This window comes from Elaeis guineensis, chromosome 10, assembly GCF_000442705.2.
Source record: "Elaeis guineensis isolate ETL-2024a chromosome 10, EG11, whole genome shotgun sequence".
NCBI lineage: Eukaryota > Viridiplantae > Streptophyta > Magnoliopsida > Arecales > Arecaceae > Elaeis > Elaeis guineensis.
The window spans coordinates 39902664-39922778 of NC_026002.2; the positions used below are offsets into that span (position 1 = coordinate 39902664).

The window sequence follows — 20115 nt, forward strand, 5'->3', positions numbered from 1 at the left end:
ATCATAAATATATTTAGATTACATCTAAAGTGATTTATGATTAATTATAATTTTAATAAAATAAATTTAAATATAAAAATTAGATTTTATAATCTGAATTGTATATTACATATGATATAGAAATCTGAATTGCTATGATACATATGATGTATATATGAAATTGATACATGTTTAATTGTTAAACATAGGTTTGAAAATTAGATTTTGATTTGAAATATATGGTATACTTCACTTGAAACTCTGGTAGAATAGTTCTACAAATTGAAATATACGTTTCACATACTTAATTTGGAATTAAATTTTAAAAAGATCTAAATTTGAGAGTTGAAGATCTTAAGATATTTCATAAATCGATGGGCAATGGGTTAGCACGAATCAAATCATCTAACTAGGTTAGACCTAGGGTTAGAAATAAATATGAATCAATTAGAAAAATTGATTATATCTAATCAAATATTAAATTAGATTAAGTCAGAATTTTTCTAAATCAATCTCAATAGTTGTAGCTTGATCAAGTCCATATTTTTTACCATACCAATTGGACCATGACCGTGGCTTAAAGGTTTAGCCAAAGTCCTTTGGCTGACTAAATTAAAACTAATCGATCAATTGATGTCCAAGGTAAGTTTGGTAATATTGCAAGGCAATTTGGCTGATAGTTTTTAATTGAAAGTTTGCTTATCTGGCCATTTAGATGGTGTCTAAGGCATGTCGAGATAGATCCTCCAACCGATCTTACTTATCTGATCAATTTGGTAGATCATATTTTGATTAGATCACTAATTAATTCAAGCTGATCCATGCCATTAAAGTAAATCAGTGTGACTGATTCAGGTGTCTCTAGATCAGTTTATATCAAGTCTTCTTTATGACTTGATGAAGTCAGTAAGAGGATTTATGACTCATAGATCAATCTCTTCTCTTATTCTCAAGTTATTAAATCAAAAATTTTAAATTATTAGGTCCTTAAAATAATACAGTTATGGGGATAACTAGTTCATAATCTTTCATTAAGATATATGATAATGCATCCAATATTCTAAAAGGCATTGGAGGTGCCACACACATGGTGTCTATTGGGTATTGAAATTATCATTCATCATATGACTATCTTGTTGTGCCCTTCAGATCAATAGTCTGGTTGGTCGAGCCACATTCAGATCTGGGTATTCGTTTATTAGATGTACTTGGTGTAGTCATATTAATGATTGGACCTAATCAAGATTTTCAGTAGAGGTACCATACGTCTACTGAAGAGATGCCTGGGGTAAAATCTAATTACTAGAAATTGTTTAGTGAAATAATTGGTTAAGAACCTACTTATGGATACACTAGGATTGGCCGAGCCATACTCGGATCTGAATGCAGTCTGTATGAATTTTAGTATCCACTAAGGTATTAATATAATTTTTTGAATTGGAGGTAGAGGCTATCAATTCATATAAAATAGTGGACAAATTTTTAGACTAAAGTCTATATCTTTAGGATTAAAATAATTCATATACTAATAGATTTTTTATTTTTTTTCAGTTATGGTCAACATATTATTGCTCTGATCATATTGAATAGCGACAAGCTTATCGGATCAAATTTTGATAGCTGGTATCGAAAGCTAAAAATTATTTTGGAGCATGAAAGGATCCTATACGTACTTATGAATCCTGTACCCGAAAAATCTGCTGTCAATGCACCCCGTGCTGTAAGAAATACTTATGTGAAATGGCTCAATGATCGCATGATAGTACGTTGCATTATAAGGGCAACCATGAATGACACACTTAGTCGTAAGTTTGAGGATACGGAATCCAAGGAGATGATTCAATTATTGAATAAGTCCTTTGGCATCTCTGAGGATGTTGAGAGACATAAGACCTCCTTCACTATATTCAATACCCATATACGAGGAGCGTCAGTCACAGATCATGTATTATACATGATTAAGTAGATGGAATGCTTAAGCAAATTTGACTTTTCGTTGTATGAACAGTTGGAAAAGGATGCTATCCTTAACTCCCTACTGAAGTCCTGCCTACTCTTCTTGAGTCATTATAGAATGATCAAGCCTGCAATGAACCACCACAATTTGTTAGGATTGCTGCAGACATTCAAGAAGGACCATCAACTCCAGAAAGAGCTGGTGCATGTTGTGGGAGGATCATCTACAGGTGGTCATTCTTTTAAGAGAGACAAAAAGAAGAAGGTGCAAAAGGTTCGTGCTGTCGATCCAAAGCCCAAGCAGGATAAAAAATTGAAAGTTGATAAGAGCCCGATAGAATACTTCTTCCGTAAGAAGCTGGATCATTAGAAGAGAAACTGTCCTACATATATTGCTTCTCTTGATCCAAATAGGCCAAAGAACAAAAGAAACAAACAATCTGTTGCTTCACAAGATACTTATATAATAACTCTTTGTAATTTCTCAATCTGTAATACTACTATCTGGGTATTAGATACTAAAAATCTAATTAATATTTATAATTTATTGTAGAGACTACAGGTCAGTAAAAAGCTTAGAGAAGGCGAGCGATTCCTAAATATTGGAGATAGAAGCCTTATTCCAGTTCTAACTTTAGGAACTATGCAGCTTATTTTTGAGTCTAGTAGTGTCATGTTAGATGAGTGTCATTATTGTCTTTTTGTGATGAATGTTATTTCTATAGGCCTTTTAATCAAATTTGATTTTAAATTTTTAATAAAGGATGATTTTTGTGATATCATTTTGAATGATACTAAAATCATGTGAGAACAATTGAAACATGATATATACTTACTATCACAGCCTATTGGTATAATATACACATCAAACAAATATCTTACGATAGATAATGTTAGTGATTCATACCTTTGGCATTGTAGGTTGGGTCATGTGAACAAAAACAGGATAGACAGGTTAATCAAGGAGGGTGTCTTTGAAATTAATGATTGTGAATCATTAGCAACCTGTGAATCCTGTCTACTTGGTAAGATGATCAAATCACCTTTTAAGAGAAAAGATGAGCGAGCTAATGATATTCTAGGCCTAGTACATAGCGATGTATGTGGACCTATGAATATAGATGCCAGAGGAGGATATTATTACTTCATTATATTTACTGACAACCTATCAAGGTATGGGTATGTCTACATTATGAAGTATAAATTCGAATCATTTAAAATATTTAAATGATTTTATAGTAAAGTAGAAAAACAGACTGAAAAGACTATTAAAACTCTTCGATCAGATCGAGGAGGTAAATATCTCACCAGTAATTTTCTGACATATCCAGAAGAGAATGGGATTATCTCATAATAGACCCCTTTTGGAACACCACAATATAATGGGATGTCAAAAAGGAGAAATCATACATTGTTAGATATAGTTCGATCCATAATGAGCTTTACGACTCTATTAATCTTCTTTAGAAAATATGTTCTTGAAACTATCTGCTACATATTTAATAAGGTCTTGAGTAAGTCTATAAATAAAATACCATATGAGATATGGTCAGGACGTAAGTCAGTACTCTCACATTTTAAGATTTGAGGATGTCCGACTTATGTAAAATGTTTAAAGACAGACAAGCTTGGACCTAGGTCTGATAAATATTTGTTCGTAAGGTATCCAAAGAAAACTAAAGGGTACTACTTCTACTTCGCTGAAGAATAAAAGGTATTCGTCAGTTATAGAGCAATCTTTTTTAAAAAAAAGTTTCTTGAAAAAAAAATTAATGCTACTAAAATCGAACTTAGTGACTTCATGAGGTAGAAATACCGACACATACAGAATCAGATTTGATTAGAAAATCAAATCTAGAATCTATAAAGGCACCATTAAGGAGATCCGATAGAGTACCGTGTCAACCGAACAGATATTATGATTTCTTAGTCTGGGATGGTAATTTTATTGAACTAGATGAGAACGATGAGGATTCGATCATCTATATGGATGCTATGCAAAGGCCCGACTCCTAAAAATAGCTTGATACCATGAATTCAAGATAAAGTCCATGGAGATCAATGGTGTATAGACACTGGTTGATCCATCTGAAGGGATTAAACCCATAGGCTATAAATAGATTTTCAAGAGAAAAAGAGGAGCAGAGAAAAGGTAGAGACCTATAAAGTCCATCTAATTGCCAAGGGATATCGTCAGCATTATGGTATTGACTATGATGAGACGTTCTCTCCTATAGTAATACTCAAGTTCATCTGGATAATGCTTGCGATAGCAGCACACTTAGATTTTGAGATTTGGCAAATAAATATCAAAACTGCCTTCTTTAATGAGGAGCTGGAAGAAGATGTGTATATGATACAGCTAGAAGGATTCACATCCTTAGATGAATCTAAAGTATGCAAGCTAAATAGATTCACCTATGGATTAAAGCAAGCATGCATCTAGAAGTTAGAACATGCATTTTAATAAGACGATCAAAATGTATGGCTTCATTAGGAATGGAGAAGAGTCTTGCATCTACAAGTGGACTAATGATTTTGTAATCATCTTTTTTATACTGTATGTAGATGACATATTGTTAATAGAAAATAATATCACAGCTTTATAAAGTATAAAGCTGTGGCTATCATCGTAGTTCTTTATGAAAGATTTAGGAGAAGCATCCTACATCCTAGGGATAAAGATCTATAGAGATAGATTTAGAAGGTTGCTTGAATTATCCTAATCTACGTATATCAATATAATACTGAAACAGTTCAACATGAAGAATTTCAAAAGAGCTATCTATTGATAGGCCAAAAATTTTTTCTCTTCAAGAAGGATTATCCGACAACCCCTCAGGAGAGAGAGAGCGTATGAGTAGAATTCCATATGCTTCGACAGTAAGATCTATTATGTATGCCATGATGTGTACAAGATAGAATGTAGCCTATTCACTAAGAGTAGTGAATAGATACCAGTCTGATCTAGGAGAAAACTATTGAAATGTTGTGAAGATAATTCTTAAGTATTTGAGAAATATTAAGACCAATGGCTTATCTATGGAGACACTGACTTGAAACTTATGGAATATACTAATTTTAATTTTCAATCAGATCATGATGATAATAAAAGTATGTTGGGCTACATTTTCACTATGAACGAAGGAGCAATTTGTTGGAAGAATTTCAAGCAACATACGATGGCTGACTCAGTATGCGAAGCGAAATATGTTGTAGCATCTAATGCTGCAAAGAAAACTATTTGGTTGAAAAATTTTATCACTGAGTTTGGAGTGATTTTCTCTATTAATAGTTTAGTTTTACTATATTGTGATAGTACTGAAGCCATAGCATAAGCAAAGGAGCCTAAGTCTCACCATAGAACCAAACACATTCTGTGATGTTATCATCTTGTCAGTGAAATTGTAGATTGAGGTGATGTCGAGCTGAAAAAGATTGACGAAAAAAAGAATCTGACCGATTCCTTTACTAAAGCTCTCGAGATCAAAGAGTTCGATGATCATAAGTGGAAGATGGGTATAAGATACTATCCGTTTGGCTTTAGTTCAAGTAAGAATTATTAGGAATTATGTCCTAAAACTAATTGACTTATTGTAAATAATTAAATTTTATATATAAATTATTGATCAATAAATAAAAATTATTTTAATTTTTTCATCATAAAATATACATCTTCATTATTAGAACTCTTATGTTGTGATAAAGTCCTTAGAACTATATTATGAACGATAAAAAAAGATTTATCGAATAGTTCTTAAATATGTTTACGACTAAATGATAAGTTATTAATAGGACAATGATGTTTATCGAGTATAGGTCGTTGTGTGCTATATAGGTTAGTTGTCCTCGTAATCAAGGAGTGTGGAGATACTGGTATGGCATACAAATGAGATGTAGAATACATCATCACGAACAAATGACTCATCTGCTGAGCACTCTGCTATCAAGAGCAACTCACAAAATATATGGGCATAAGTGTCTCTCAAACCTGAAATCACCATAGTGATTTGCAAGTAACTCACTATATTTAGATACTGGACTACTTGCATTTCTAATACAGTGATGGAAGGCTATTCGATACAGTCAAGTACTTATGAAGTCTGTGTATCGATCAATATGTGACTGATTCCTCTGAATTATAAGAGTTAATATATCACTATATTTTAATTTATAAAATTTTGATCAGAATAATCTATATGATGGATTTAAAAGATTAAAATATGATATGGATGACTGTTTCAGGATTGACAGTTAAAATTTTAGGTCATCTTGAGGATTAGGATCAAAAGGATGAATTATGCGGTAACCATATGTTAACATTTTTGAACATTGCTTTACAAATATTCAACCTATCCGGATGTTGGGTATCATTGCTAAATAGTTACTTCGATTAGTATACGAAGGAGTTTCTATGCTACCGACTTAGTATTCGAATATATGAAGTCGTGCATAAAAATTAAATAATGTAGGAAAGAATTGATTGGATATTTATATGTTTGATTTGAAAGTATGAGACTTGATTGAATATGTAGATTAACTTAATTGAGAATTAAGTTATAGGTCATATGAAATTAAACACTGACTATGTTCAGCTAGCATTGCGCATGAGGTGCAGATTTGATTTCAGGGATGAAATTGATCAAATTAAAGTTTTATGCAATTATGAGAGAATAGATTGAGTCCTAATTATTTTAGATTAGATCTAATCTAATTAGACTTAATTTTATTAAGGTATCATTAGGTTAATTTATCAAGTTAGACTTGGACAAGAATCCTAATTGGATTAGGATCAGCAGTCTTTTTGAAATTTATTCGAATCAGATTCGAATTGAATTTGAATTGATCTAAATCTAATTTGATGCACTTATCTACTTTTTTCTAGCATTCTCTCTCCTTGTGGACCAACCAAGGTGGTTGGAAAGGAACTGAAAATGGCCTCCTCCCCTTGGGTGTGCGTCATAATGAAAGGAGACATATCTCCTACTCGCATTAGGAATTCTTGTGCTTTAGGGAGTTTGAATTTGATTCAAATATGGAGAGTCTTTTTTCTAGCACCCAAAAGAGTTTGATTTGATCTAGGATCCCTTGCCTATTAGCATGGAGACAATTTAAGAAGGGGTTGGGAGAAGGAGAAAGCAATTTAATTGTTGGGTTGGGCATGGAGACAATCTCCTTTGGGCGTCCCTCCTATTAGCGTGCTCCCTCCCTCTTGGCATCCTCCCTCCTTTTGTGGTAGTGTGTGAAGCTCTTCCAAGGCCTTAAGATCTGAACACAAGGCTTCATCTCCTTCCTCTCTAAAGAAAGAGTTCACCCTCTCTCCTATAGCATTTGGCATGCACGTGAAGTAGAGAATCCATGCATCCGAATCTCACGAAGTATATTGATTGAGGGATTTCTTCAACCTTAATCCTTTTCTACTGTAAATCAAGGTGAGAATTCATAAACATCATAAAAAATTTTAATTACTAATCTATCCTTTCTTCTGGCATCCGATGCGATCAGATGAATTTTTTCTTCAGGTATTTGATGTCAAATTCTCCTAGCTCGGCGATCCACTTAGCCAATTATTCAGAGGTCTTAGACTGATAGAGTATCGATCTGATGGGTTGGTCGGTGAGGATGGCGATGGTATGTGCCTGAAAGTATGGGCGTAGCTTCTTATAAGATATCATAAGAGTATAGACTACCTTCTCGAGCTTCGTATATCTGGTCTCGACATCATGGAGCATCCGACTAACATAATAGATCGGCTTCTGCACTTTGGCCTTCTATCGGATAAGGACTGAATTGATCGTGGAGGGAGAAACGATAAGGTACAAGTATAGCACTTCTCTAGATTCTGATTTGCTTAAGAGGGGAGATGAGCCGAGGTATCATTTTAGGTCATCAAAGGCGGCTTGACACTCATTCGACCATTGAAAGTTCTTCACCTATTTAAGAGCTTCAAAGAAAGGATGACTCCTTTAGATCAATCTTGAGAGAAATCTGTTCAAAGCTATGATTCTCTCGGTCAGGCACTATGCTTCTTTGATCATTCTCGAAGATTTCATTTCTTAAAGAGCTTGGATCTTTTTTGGATTCGCTTCAATCTCTCATTGCGACACCATAAAGTCGAGAAATTTATCAGAGGTGACACCAAATGTGCACTTGCTGAGATTGAGCTTTGTTTGGAAGTGATGCAGCATAACGAACGTCTCCTCAAGATCGATGATGTGGTGCTTGACAGCTCTACTTTTGACAAGCATGTCATCTATGTATACTTTCATATTTTTTGTTGATCTGCTCCTTGAAGACCTTATTGATGAGTCATTGGGAGGTCGTATCCATATTCTTCAAGCCGAACAGCATGACCTTATAGCAAAAAAGATCTTGATCGGTGACAAATGAAGTCTTTTCCTCATCCTTGGGGGCCATCCATATCTGGTTGTATTCGGAGAATGCATCCATGAAAGATAAGGGTTGATGCCCCAAAGTCATGTCCACCAGCTGATCAATACGTGGCAGAGGATTGCTGTCCTTTGGACACGCCTTGTTGAGGTCAATATAGTCGATGCACGCACACCATTTTTCATTTGCTTTTTTAATGAGGCCAACATTAGCTAACCATTCTGGATAATAGACCTCTCAGATGAATCCCGCCTTTAAAAGCTTGTCCACCTCTTTCTGTATGGTTTTTTATCGCTCGGGAGCAATACTACACTCCTTTTGTCTGATCGGACGATGCTTCAAATCTATATTGAGCTGATGAACTATGACCTCCAGATCAATGCTTGGCATATCAGAAGCCGATCAAGCGAATACATCTACATTGACATGTAAAAAGGAGGTGAGGTGGCAACGATCCTCTTTGCATAGGTTGGAGCCGATCTTGACCACTTTGCTCGGATCCTCATCAATAGACACTGAGATAAAATCTTCCACTGGATGACCTCTTTGTTCAGTTAGCTTATCCTGTACGTCCAACTCGTCCGTCGGTTGTTCCACGGGTGTCGCCCTATGTAAGATCGCCATATAGCATTCCTTTACAAGCTGCTGATTTTTTCGAAGCTCACCAATCCCATATGGAGTTGAAAATTTTATCATCAAGTGGTAGGTCGATACAACAGCTCGGAGAGTATTTAGTCCAGACTGATCTAAGATTATATTGTAGACAGACAGACTGTTCATTATAAAATAATTTATTTTGACAACAGCCTATTTTGGAGCTCGTCCGGCTATCATGATCAAGGAGATAGTTTCTTCTACGGGGACTATACTACCCAAGAACCCAAGCAAGGGTGTGTTCCTCTTTGTCAGTGGCTCAGAATTCAAGTTCATACGAATAAATATAATATAAAATAAAACATCAATAGAGTTTTCATTATCAACTAGGATTCAATGTATATCGTAATTAGTAATATTCAAAGAAACAACTATAGGATCATCGTGTGGATATTTTATTCTATCTAGATTGACTTCAGAAAAGGTGATTTCATCGCTGATCTTTCTCTTCTTTAGCTTTTGCTCTTCGGCTCAGCTCGGTTCAAAGGTACCATGGTCGAGTTGCCCCCCAGAGATCATTTGGATCTCCCCAGCTATTGGTTGATCTCTGTGGAGGTCTTCTTATCGAGGAGGCTCATCATGTGGGTTTTTTAGGATCCATCATTCATCAACATACCAATGAAGGCATCCACGTCAAATGAGCACTTCTATCTCCTCCCTAAGCTGCCAGCATTCTTCTATATCATGCTCGTAGTCTCTGTGGTATCTGTAGTACTTCCTCAAGTTTCTCATCTATATTGGAGCAACCATCCTCTTTGGCCAGGGGAGGTCTTCTTGCCATTCTATCTCCATAAGGATTTGGGCTCAAAAAGTGTTCAGTGAAGTGTAGTGAAACTTCTGTGGAGTGGTCCTAGATCGGCGAGATGCCACAAGGGATCGAAGTCGGTTGTTTCGAGGTGGAGTCCGAGAATGGTGAGGCCTTGGTTCCATGCATCGATGCTGCACTCATCGATAATGTTTCTTCTTTTTCTATCCAACATTCTGCTATGATCTACTATCGAGGTTCTCCTCTTGTCGATCCCAAGCTTCCTCGGCTTGAGCATACCTCTCTGCCCGCTTTAGCATTTTTGTAAAATCCTTTGGGTAGTTCAGGTTGAGCGAGAAGGGGAGGTTGTTCTAAAAAAGCCCGGCTTTCCACGTGGTCATTGCCACAGACTGATCTAGATTCCGAACCTCCAAGATTACAGTATTGAATCGATTAATATAATCTCAGAGAGGTTCATTCTCCCTCTGCTTGATACTCACGAAGAAGTCCGAGTTACGGTGCTGTCGGTGGCTGCTGACAAAGTGCACGAGGAACAACCAACTCAATTGATGGAAAGAGTCCACGGAGTGCGATTGTAAATTTGAATACCAATGATGAGTTGCCTTCCTCAAAGTCAAAGAGAAAGCTTGACAAAGAGTTGCATCATTAGCTCCTTGTAAGAGCATGAGAGATGAAAAGTTCTCTAGATGATCCATGGGGTCAGCAGTTCCGTCATACAGTTCCATCTGGGGCATCTTGAACCAAGATGGGAGAGGTTCATTTATAATCTTCTACGTAAATGGTGGGTCGACATTGAATCCCAGATCGTCATCAGGCTACCTCGGTACCTGCAATGCATCAATCTGTTATTGCATTTCTTGGAGCCTCTTTTTCAAATCATCCTCCCGGGTTGGATAGTGTCGAGGAGAAATATGACCCGGAGTAGAATCTCTCCTCAAAATCAGGATAGGTGATCGCCTAGGTCTGTGGTAAAGTGGGCTATTAGGTCGGCTATGATGATTGGCTCCCACCCTTGGGCTATGGGAAGGTCGGTCCGTAGACCTTCCTCCAACCGATAGTGGATTCTCCACGGTGGGATGTAGTTTTGTATTTTGTTGCATCCCTCTCACCATGGCCGAAAGTGCCTGCACCTACTGGATGAGGCTATTGTATTGGTCGTGAGAGACCACCGATACTGCTAGTGGGGGATCCTCTTAGATCGATGGTGGTGGTGCATTGATCGACGGGACATTATTGGCCTATTTGTCATTGGACCATTGCAATGCATTGGATGTACTCCTTCGGATCCTTATGATGGCTGGTGGTGAGCTCTCTCTTCTCGAAATATGACCTTGAAACTAGTCGAGGCCCTTCCTCTAGCATCAAGTGTTATTCCTAATCTCCTCACCTGAGGTCGACTGTCGAGGTAGAGATAACTGAGGAAGACTGCCACTGGAGCACCACTCGAGTACCTGCAAAAAGTCCTTATCGGGATATTCTTCGATGAAGATTCTCCGACACTCGAGTCAGGAGATGAAGAACAATGAGAAGGAGAGAGCGAGAAGTGGAAAACTTACTTTGAGGATCCCAAAGATCCTTTATTTATAGGAGAGGAGTTGGAGTCATATCCATCTTGGAGTCCTGATGATCTTCCAGATTTGTCGTACAGATTGATTTGGATAAGATATTTTTTTTATGGAAGATTCGATCGTGAAAAAATTTCACTCTATCTGGACTTTTCTAATTTAGAAGAAGAGGTGGATCTGTCGATGGAGAATATAGCTCGGCCATAGATGAGCTACGATAGGTCGTCCAAAGTTAAGATCATGGAGACTATAAAATATAAGTTGATCTCAGGTGATTTGAAATAGGTTGATCGAGGATGATCTAAAATAGATCATCCAATGTCGAGGGGTAGCAAACCTCTGCTAATGGGGTATATCCGGTGACCTTCACCCTTATCATCTATGCATATATATGGTGGGCACTCATATTCCACAGCTCGATCGGGGCCGAGGATGTTGTAGCCGAGACTGAGATATAGATCCACAACACCTTCCAAGATTAACATCGTAGGAACATCCTTCCTAGGTTTCTCTTACTCCATGAAATATACAACACAGCTTTTACTTGATTATAGCATTGGACTTCATCTCTGGACACCATTAAACTCATTCAGATAGCTGCTACATCCAAGCTTCCAACATCATCCATTGAATGCCTTTCAAGAATCCTAAGCTCGGCCTCTCACTAATCGCCAACAAAATAAACCCTACAACCAGCCCTCTTTTCACCTTTATCCTTCTATGATTGACGGCAGGTCAACATTACAATAAATTAGATAGTACACATATTTGATTAAAAAAATTTAAAAATTATATTAAAATTAAAAATTTTTAAAAAATATAAAATTTTTTAGATAATTAATCCTATATTTTTTTTTATTTAAATTAAATCTTGTTGTGAAGTGCGCTTTACATGCTAGTCAAACATTAGTGATGTAGAAATAAAACCTCCTTTGCAGGAATATTTTTCGAACCTTTAAAAATCTTCTTCTCTTGGCAAAAAAAAAAAAGAAACTTCTTCTCCTCTTTTGACTCTCTCTTCTCTCTTTCTCAAGCCAATGGCATCCAATCACCAACTACCAAATAAGGCTACACCATCATAATAGCTGCGATGATTGTCATCTTGCTGTTATTATTACTCGTATTCACCATCATTGCTTGCATCTCCTACATCAAGAAGCCAATGCGCTGATACACTGTTAACCCTATTCTCGAAATTAAGCAATGTTCACGAAGCCTTGTGCCTCCTCATGTAAATAGTAGTCCCATCAACCAACCAATCAAAAGACATAGAGGATTCCTGTAGGATCATTATAATTATTATAATACTTCATATGTTGTTACTATTTGTAATAATATTTTATCATTACTCCAACAATAACAACAAATAAAGGGTTATAATGATAAATGATGAATCTATGAGAGCCCTCTGTGTCGAGGTTGGCTGCTCGATGGGTCCCTCATCTACATAATGATGCTTAGAGACTGCATGATTTAGAGAGTAGGATTAATGTTGTACCGATGGCCTCTTGATGCAATAGGTGCAAATGATGATGAGGAATACTAGTAGTAAGAGCAAGATGGCAACTATCACAGCTATTATGATGATAGAATCTTGTTTAGTAGTTGGTGATTAGATCTTGTTGGTTTGTGTTGCGGCCAATCCCCTCGTCGCCTGATCGTCGGAAAACTAGCGCCTGCAAAAAAAGAAGTCCACACTGACCGAAGGCAGCTCCGGCGGGGACCCTCCGACGGTCAAGTCAGGGAGGAGACTAGGCAACAGTGAAATGAAGATAGAGAGCTCAATCGAGAGAGAGAGAGAAGGGGGAGCAAGCCTGTGATTTTCCCGGGGTGTCCCTGCACTGTTGCCTTCCCCGATATTTATAGTGGAGCGTGGTATGGCGCCGTCATTAATGGCGCGAACAATTGAGGAATTGTCAACTCACTGTAGACTGTCAGAGTCGCCGTGAAAGTGTCACATCGCCGTGGGGCTGTCAAATCGCTAGGGTTGACAATGCCCTAGGCGGGATAATGCCCTTAAGTGGCAGTGCCGCATGTCGCTGTCAGGGCTGACAGGCTCTGGCGGCTATACGGCGATCGGAGGAGTCGACCGACCCTAGGTCAGTGGCCAGCTATGTGGCGCCGGGTGGAGATTCGGGCCCCTCCGATGGTCAGCCAGGCATGTTGCGAGAGTCGGCCATCAGACTTCCTGGTCGGTCGGTCAGTCGGTCGGTCGGTCGGTCGGTCGGCCGGTCGGTCGGTCGGTCGGTCAGTCGGTCGGTCGGCCAGTCGGTCGGTCGATCGGTCGGCCAGTCGGAGTCGTCCGTCGGAGTCGTCCGTCGGAGTCGGTCGGTCGGCCAGTCGGCCAGTCGGTCGGTCGATCGGTCGGCCAGTCAGAGTCGTCCGTCGGAGTCGTTCGTCGGAGTCGGTCGGTCGGCCAGTCTGTCGGTCGGCCAGTCAGTCGGAGTCGTCCGTCGGAGTCGGTCGTCGGAGTCGGTCGGGGTCGTCCGTCGGGGTCGTCCGTCGGAGTCGGTCGGGGTCAGGGTCGTCCGTCGGGGTCGTCGGTCGGTATATCCCAACAGTTGCCCCCCCCACTCTTGAGCCCGATATCGTGTTGGCTCGCGTGAACACGTGGGCGACAGCTTCGGACGAAAGGAGTGGTTTTTCGTCTTTTCCTGCCCCGACTCTGGCGATCACATCAACGAACGATCCAATATCGATCGTCCCGACTGTAGATCGAGCATGCACGTCGGGTCGGAGGTCGGCCAACCTCCGAACGTCGCTCGTCGACATGATCATTCCGCAGAATCTGATAGTCGAATAGCGTCCGATGTATTCGGATAGGATAACGATGGCAAGTCGAATATCCATTGTCTGGCCCTTGGTCGGACGTATGCGTCGGGATGTATGATAAACGGTGGCAAGCCGAATATCCTTCGATCGGTCGTGACCAGATCGGTATGTCGCGAATACGACTGCGGTCATCTTGGCGTTTTGCCTTTCTTAGTCGAAGCTAAGTCGGCAAGTTAGCCAGCCGCATTAGTCGAAGCCCTTTGCCTTCAGAGGTGGGGGTCGTCGTAGATATTCCGCTCCTTCGATCTCCGTCGTAGAATCCGATATGTCCTCGACGATCGAGACGTAGATTGAGCCATTGGTTCGGCGATTCATCGATCGGCCATGTTGGTCGGAGCCTTTTGCCTTCAGAGGCTGAGGCCGTCGATTTCGGCGATCGATGATCGAGCCGTTGATTCGGCGATCGACGATCGGCCATGTTGGTCGGGGCCTTTTGCCTTCAGAGGCTGAGGCCGTCGGTTCGGCGATCGGTGATCGAGCCGTTGATTCGGTGATCGACGATCGGCCGTCTTGGTCGGGGCCTTTTGCCTTCAGAGGTCGAGGCTGTCAGTTCGGCGATCGGTGATCGAGCCATTGATTCGACGATCGACGATCGGCCGTGTTGGTCGGGGCCTTTTGCCTTCAGAGGCCGAGGCCGTCGGTTCGGCGATCGGTGATCGAGCCGTTGATTCGGCGATCGACGATCGACCGTGTTGGTCGGGGCCTTTTGCCTTCAGAGACCGAGGCCGTCGGTTCGACGATCGATGATCGAGCCGTTGATTCGGCGATCGACGATCGGTCGTGTTGGTCGGGGCCTTTTGCCTTCAGAGGCCGAGGCTGTCAGTTGGCGATCGATGATCGAGCCGTTGATTCGATGATCGACGATCGACCGTGTTGGTCGGGGCCTTTTGCCTTCAGAGGCCGAGGCCGTCGGTTCGACGATCGGTGATCGAGCCGTTGATTCGGCGATCGACGATCGACCATGTTGGTCGGGGCCTTTTGCCTTCAGAGATCGAGGCCGTCGGTTCGGCGATCGGTGATCGAGCCGTTGATTCGGCGATCGACGATCGGCCGTGTTGGTCGGGGCCTTTTGCCTTTAGAGGCCGAGGCCGTCGTAGATTCTCCGCTCCTTCGATCTCTATCAGGATCTGCGCACGAGGAGCGGGAAGAGGGGTGTAGGAGTCATACCTGCGATGCGTCGGTCTCGGACTCCATTGTCGGGGCAAGACCCATCTATCGGTGGAGGGCCTGCTGGGTTCAGCATGGGCCCGACCTTTCTTTCTTTTTTTTTTTTTTTTTTTCCGGCCCGTGCCTTAAGTCAGGCGCCGGTCGGAAGCTCCTTCATCCGCGCGCATGTACTTGTACGCGCGCTCCAGCAGTTCGGCATATGTTCGGGGGAGGGTTTTGTCCAGGGAGTAGGTGAACCGGGATGTCCTTAGCCCCCGTTTCATGGCCGAGATGGCCATGTCTCCATTGAGGTCTCGGACCTCAAGCGTGGCCGCGTTGAATCGCGTCACGAAGTATCGTAGAGTCTCATTTTCTCTCTGCTTGAGGGAGAAAAGACTGTCCGAGGTCCGTGGCAGCTTCCGACTGGTGCTGAAATGGACCACGAAGGAATGCTCGAGCTGTCCGAAGGAGTGGATACTTCCCGATCGAAGATCGGAGTACCAGGCCCTGACAGCTTTGCAGAGTGTGACGGGGAAGCCGATGCAAAAGAGAGCGTCGGTTGCCCCCTGAATCATCATGAGAGCTTTGTAGCTTTTCAGATGGTCGATTGGGTCAGTAGAGCCATCGTAAGACTCCACGTGCGGCATCTTGAACCGACTGGGGATCGGTTCGTCGAGGATGAGTCGGGAGAGAGGTTGGGCGGTCTGGAAGTCGACGTCGTTCGAAGACTTCTGGCCGTCCACCTGCAACTGCGCGAGCCGGCGGTCGATTTCATCGAACCGGCGCTCGTAGTCGTCCGCCCGTTGGTGCTGGGAGACTCCAGGAGTGGAGTCTCCAGAAAATTCCGAAGGGGAGGCGGACGGCGTTCGCGGCCGCTTCTCCTTCCTCGCCCGTTCCAGCAGGGAAGGAGAGGGCTGCAGGGACCGTCGGTCGTCGCGCCATGGCCGTCCCTCCTCCTCTCCGTGGGAGCATTGTTGGGGGCGCTCGCGCGGAGGCGACGGGGATCGGCACGGTCGTCGGTGGCTGCTCTTGGAGGGCATCGGACGGGCCGCCGGTTGTTGCCGGAGGCCTTTGACCGCGTCCGTCAGTACGGTCATCTACCGTATGATGGCCGCGATCTGCGCCTCCGTGGTCACCGCGGGGTGTGGAGAGCTGGGCTCCACCGCCGATGGTGGCGGGGAGGCCTCTTCCCGGCGGGAAGAGCGCCTCGCCGACCCGGTGATCCTCGATCGTTGGGCTCTTATCTTTGTCATCGTTTTTCTGACCCCTACCTGACGCGCCAATTTGTTGCGGCCAATCCCCTCGTCGCCTGATCGTCGGAAAACTAGCACCTGCAAAAAAGGAAGTCCACACTGACCGGAGGCGGCTCCGGCGGGGACCCTCCGACGGTCAAGTCAGGGAGGAGACTGGGCAACAGTGAAATGAAGACAGAGAGCTCAATCGAGAGAGAGAGAGAAGGGGGAGCAAGCCTGTGGTTTTCCCGGGGTGTCCCTGCACTGTTGCCTTCCCCGATATTTATAGTGGAGCGTGGTATGGCGCCGTCATTAATGGCGCGAACAATTGAGGAATTGTCAACTCACTGTAGACTGTCAGAGTCACCGTGAAAATGTCACATCGTCGTGGGGCTGTCAAATCGCTAGGGTTGACAATGCCCTAGGCGGGATAATGCCCTTAAGTGGCAGTGCCGCATGTCGCTGTCAGGGCTGACAGGCTCTGGCGGCTATACGACGATCGGAGGAGTCGACCGACCTTAGGTCGGTGGCCAGCTGTGTGGCGCCGGGTGGAGATTCGGGCCCCTCCGATGGTCAGCCGGGCATGTTGCGAGAGTCGGCCATCAGACTTCCTGGTCGGTCGGCCAGTCGGTCGGTCGGTCGGTCGGTCGGTCGGTCGGCCAGTCGGTTGGTCGATCGGTCGGCCAGTCGGAGTCGTCCGTCGGAGTCGGTCGGTCGGCCAGTCGGTCAGTCGGTCGGTCGGTCGGTCGGCCAGTCGGAGTCGTCCGTCGGAGTCGGTCGGTCGGCCAGTCAGTCGGAGTCGTCCGTCGGAGTCGTCCGTCGGAGTCGGTCGGGGTCGTCCGTCGGAGTCGGTCGGGGTCAGGGTCGTCCGTCGGGGTCGTCGGTCGGTATATCCCAACAGTTTGAATAGCCATGGTGAGAGGATGGAGGAAGAGAGAAGGGAGAGTTGTTGGAGGAGGAGGAGGAGATCTTTTAAAGGTTAGAAAAATATTTGGTGATGTAGAGGAGATCTTGTTTCCACATCTTTGTTTATATTGATTGATTATATAATGTAATAAGATTTATTGCCATATCTTTGTTTATATAAATATAATGCGTCTAAGCCTTAAGTTTAAGGCTCTGATTGGCTTATGCAGCTAGATGGAAGGGCTCAGATTGGCCTATGTAGAAGAGGTTTGACACCACCTGACCTCACTCAATGTTCTTAATTAAGTTGCGAGCTGGGACTCGAATGGACCAACGCACTCGATTCTTGCAAGACTTCATGCAAGAGTATCCAAATAAAATAGACGCGATATCCTAGCATGGACACATGCCATGTTGAATGAGTTGTGATAGTTGCACAAATGGCAATAGATGATGCTAAAAGTCGATCCAAGAGGTAGAAGAAGATCGTTTGTGGATCCATGTGAGAAGGAAAAAAAATCTAATTTGCACAAGAAGACTTGCACACAAGGAAAGAATAGGAGTTCGAAAGTCATCAGATCAGTTGATCCAATCAGAAGCCCTGTTTAAGTTGGACAAAATTTTGGGAATAACTGAGGTGGAGGAGATATAGATTAAGGTCGCGGGAGGAGAAAATATGTATACAAAAAGGCTTTATCCTATTGCGGTTGGACTCTAAAAATATGAAGTCAAGTAGAGGGAGGACTATTCTTTTCTCATTTGTCCATGGATCCAAAACCAATCAAGGCAGATTTTCTTTTTTTTTTGGTAAGAAAAACAGATTTTCTTCAGTGCCACGTATCAGTTCCATGGACCATCAATTTTAGGCCACGTGGTGGCGCTAGAACAAGGCAAGAGGGTTCTCGCCGGTGCTTGCGCTGATAGAACGATGGGCTAAAATGTAGGGGCAATAATGTGACAGCCCCGCCTGACGAAGTATCCCGAAGCCCCTCCGACGTCGAATCGGTACTTTTCTCCAGGGGTAAGGGGTTTCGTGATGTGATCGGTAACTTTGTTTGACTTCAGTTCCGAGAAATCCTAGAGTCGTCGACGGAGAGGAGTCTAGGTTCGTACGCTCGGATCGAGATGATGTAGATTCAACGGTCGTGATCACTCTATCACCTGCTTCTGGTAGGCTTCACGGTCCGCAAATTCCAGTTCTTAAAATAACCACGACAACCACCCAAATAAACTTCCCCAAGACGGAACCAACGTCATCAGAAAGACTCCTTTTTTTTATTTTTTATTTTTTGTGGACACCTGGGGAGGGAGCTACCTGGATTTGTATTGTTTTCTTCCAATTTTTATACATCCATCTCTCTCCAATTGGAGTTTGGTTTGTTTGGGATTGGGGGGCTATCTGGTTCCAAAAGCCTTCCAGAGCTGCAAGGTATTGTAGATTCGACTCTATCCTTTCATGTTCTTGGCATTTGTTTTTCCACATAAAAAGTTGATTTTTGGATTTAAATTGCTGGCATATAACTATATAAGTCTAGTTGTTTCTTTTTCTACCACATCAAAAAGAGTAGCTTCTTCTAGGCTCGAGGATATTGGTTTTCAATAAAGAAGGTTGCTTTGATTTGATATAGAATTGTGGTTTGTCCCTCTGTTTTCTTCTGGTTGGTTTTTGAGTCTGTAATTATATAGGTTACTTGTTTCAGGATGGGTCATCACCATCACCACCACCACCACCATGACCGTAAGAGTGATCCCTTCTTGGCCTGCTGTTGCTGCCCCTGCTATCTTGTTGCCTCTTTTTTAAGGGGGATTGGGAGGTGCCTGTTTGTGACCTGCTACCCCTTCTTGCAGTGCTTTGGATTGGATGAATGCCGGCATCGCCACCACCATCACCACCACAGTCATTTTGGTTGATTTTATCTGGCAATTTAGTCTAACCAGCCATAGATTTGTTACTAAGCTTTAAATGCTCCAGAAGCTCGGTCTAATGTTGTGATCAGGCTTCTTGTGTGTTGATGAAATGGGATCACAAGAGCTGTTAATTTGGTCGATAATTCAATAAGAAGTGATTCATGTTTCTTCTTCTGTTTTCTTCTTTTGTATTTATGTGGCATTTGCTGTGTTTTGGGTTGTTGTATGAATTTAAATGTCATTTTAGCATTTCATGTCATGCTTAGTTTTCTGGAACTCTGATGTAGATGAACCGCATAAAATTCATTCCCAGTAAGATCTACTGCATAAATTTCAGAAGTTCCAGGGAACTTCTTTCTCACTGTTTTGAACTCATCTGGGAATTCCATTGATTTTGCCATTGCCAACACTGGAATCTGAACCAAAACTTTGGGTACCTTGAACCTTCTTTGTACCTTCTTACACTGACTCTCTCTTCTGGGTAATCATTTAGCTTTAACTTCATTCCCAGTAAGATCTACTGCATAAACTTGAGATCTTTCAGACTACTTCTTTCTCACTGTTTTGAACTCATTTGGGAATTCCATTAATTTTTGTCAACACTCGAATCTGAACCAAATCTTTGGGTCTCTTGACCCTTCTTTGTACCTTCTTACATTGACTCTCTCTTATGGGAAATCATTTAGCTGTAACAGTATTTGCTGTACGGTATAGAGCGTACTATACCATTCCATTACGATATATACCATACCGTACTGACACTATCGTACTGTACCGAACC

General features: G+C 42.3%; 1 long non-coding RNA gene across 1 annotated transcript; it reads left to right on the forward strand.

Moving 5' to 3' along the window:
• Positions 1-18248: 18248 nt before the first annotated feature.
• LOC105052305 (uncharacterized) lies at positions 18249-19508 on the forward strand. The gene is made up of 2 exons (XR_833351.3): positions 18249-18855; positions 19127-19508. It is a non-coding gene; the product is annotated as an uncharacterized lncRNA (long non-coding RNA).
• Positions 19509-20115: the final 607 nt, after the last annotated feature.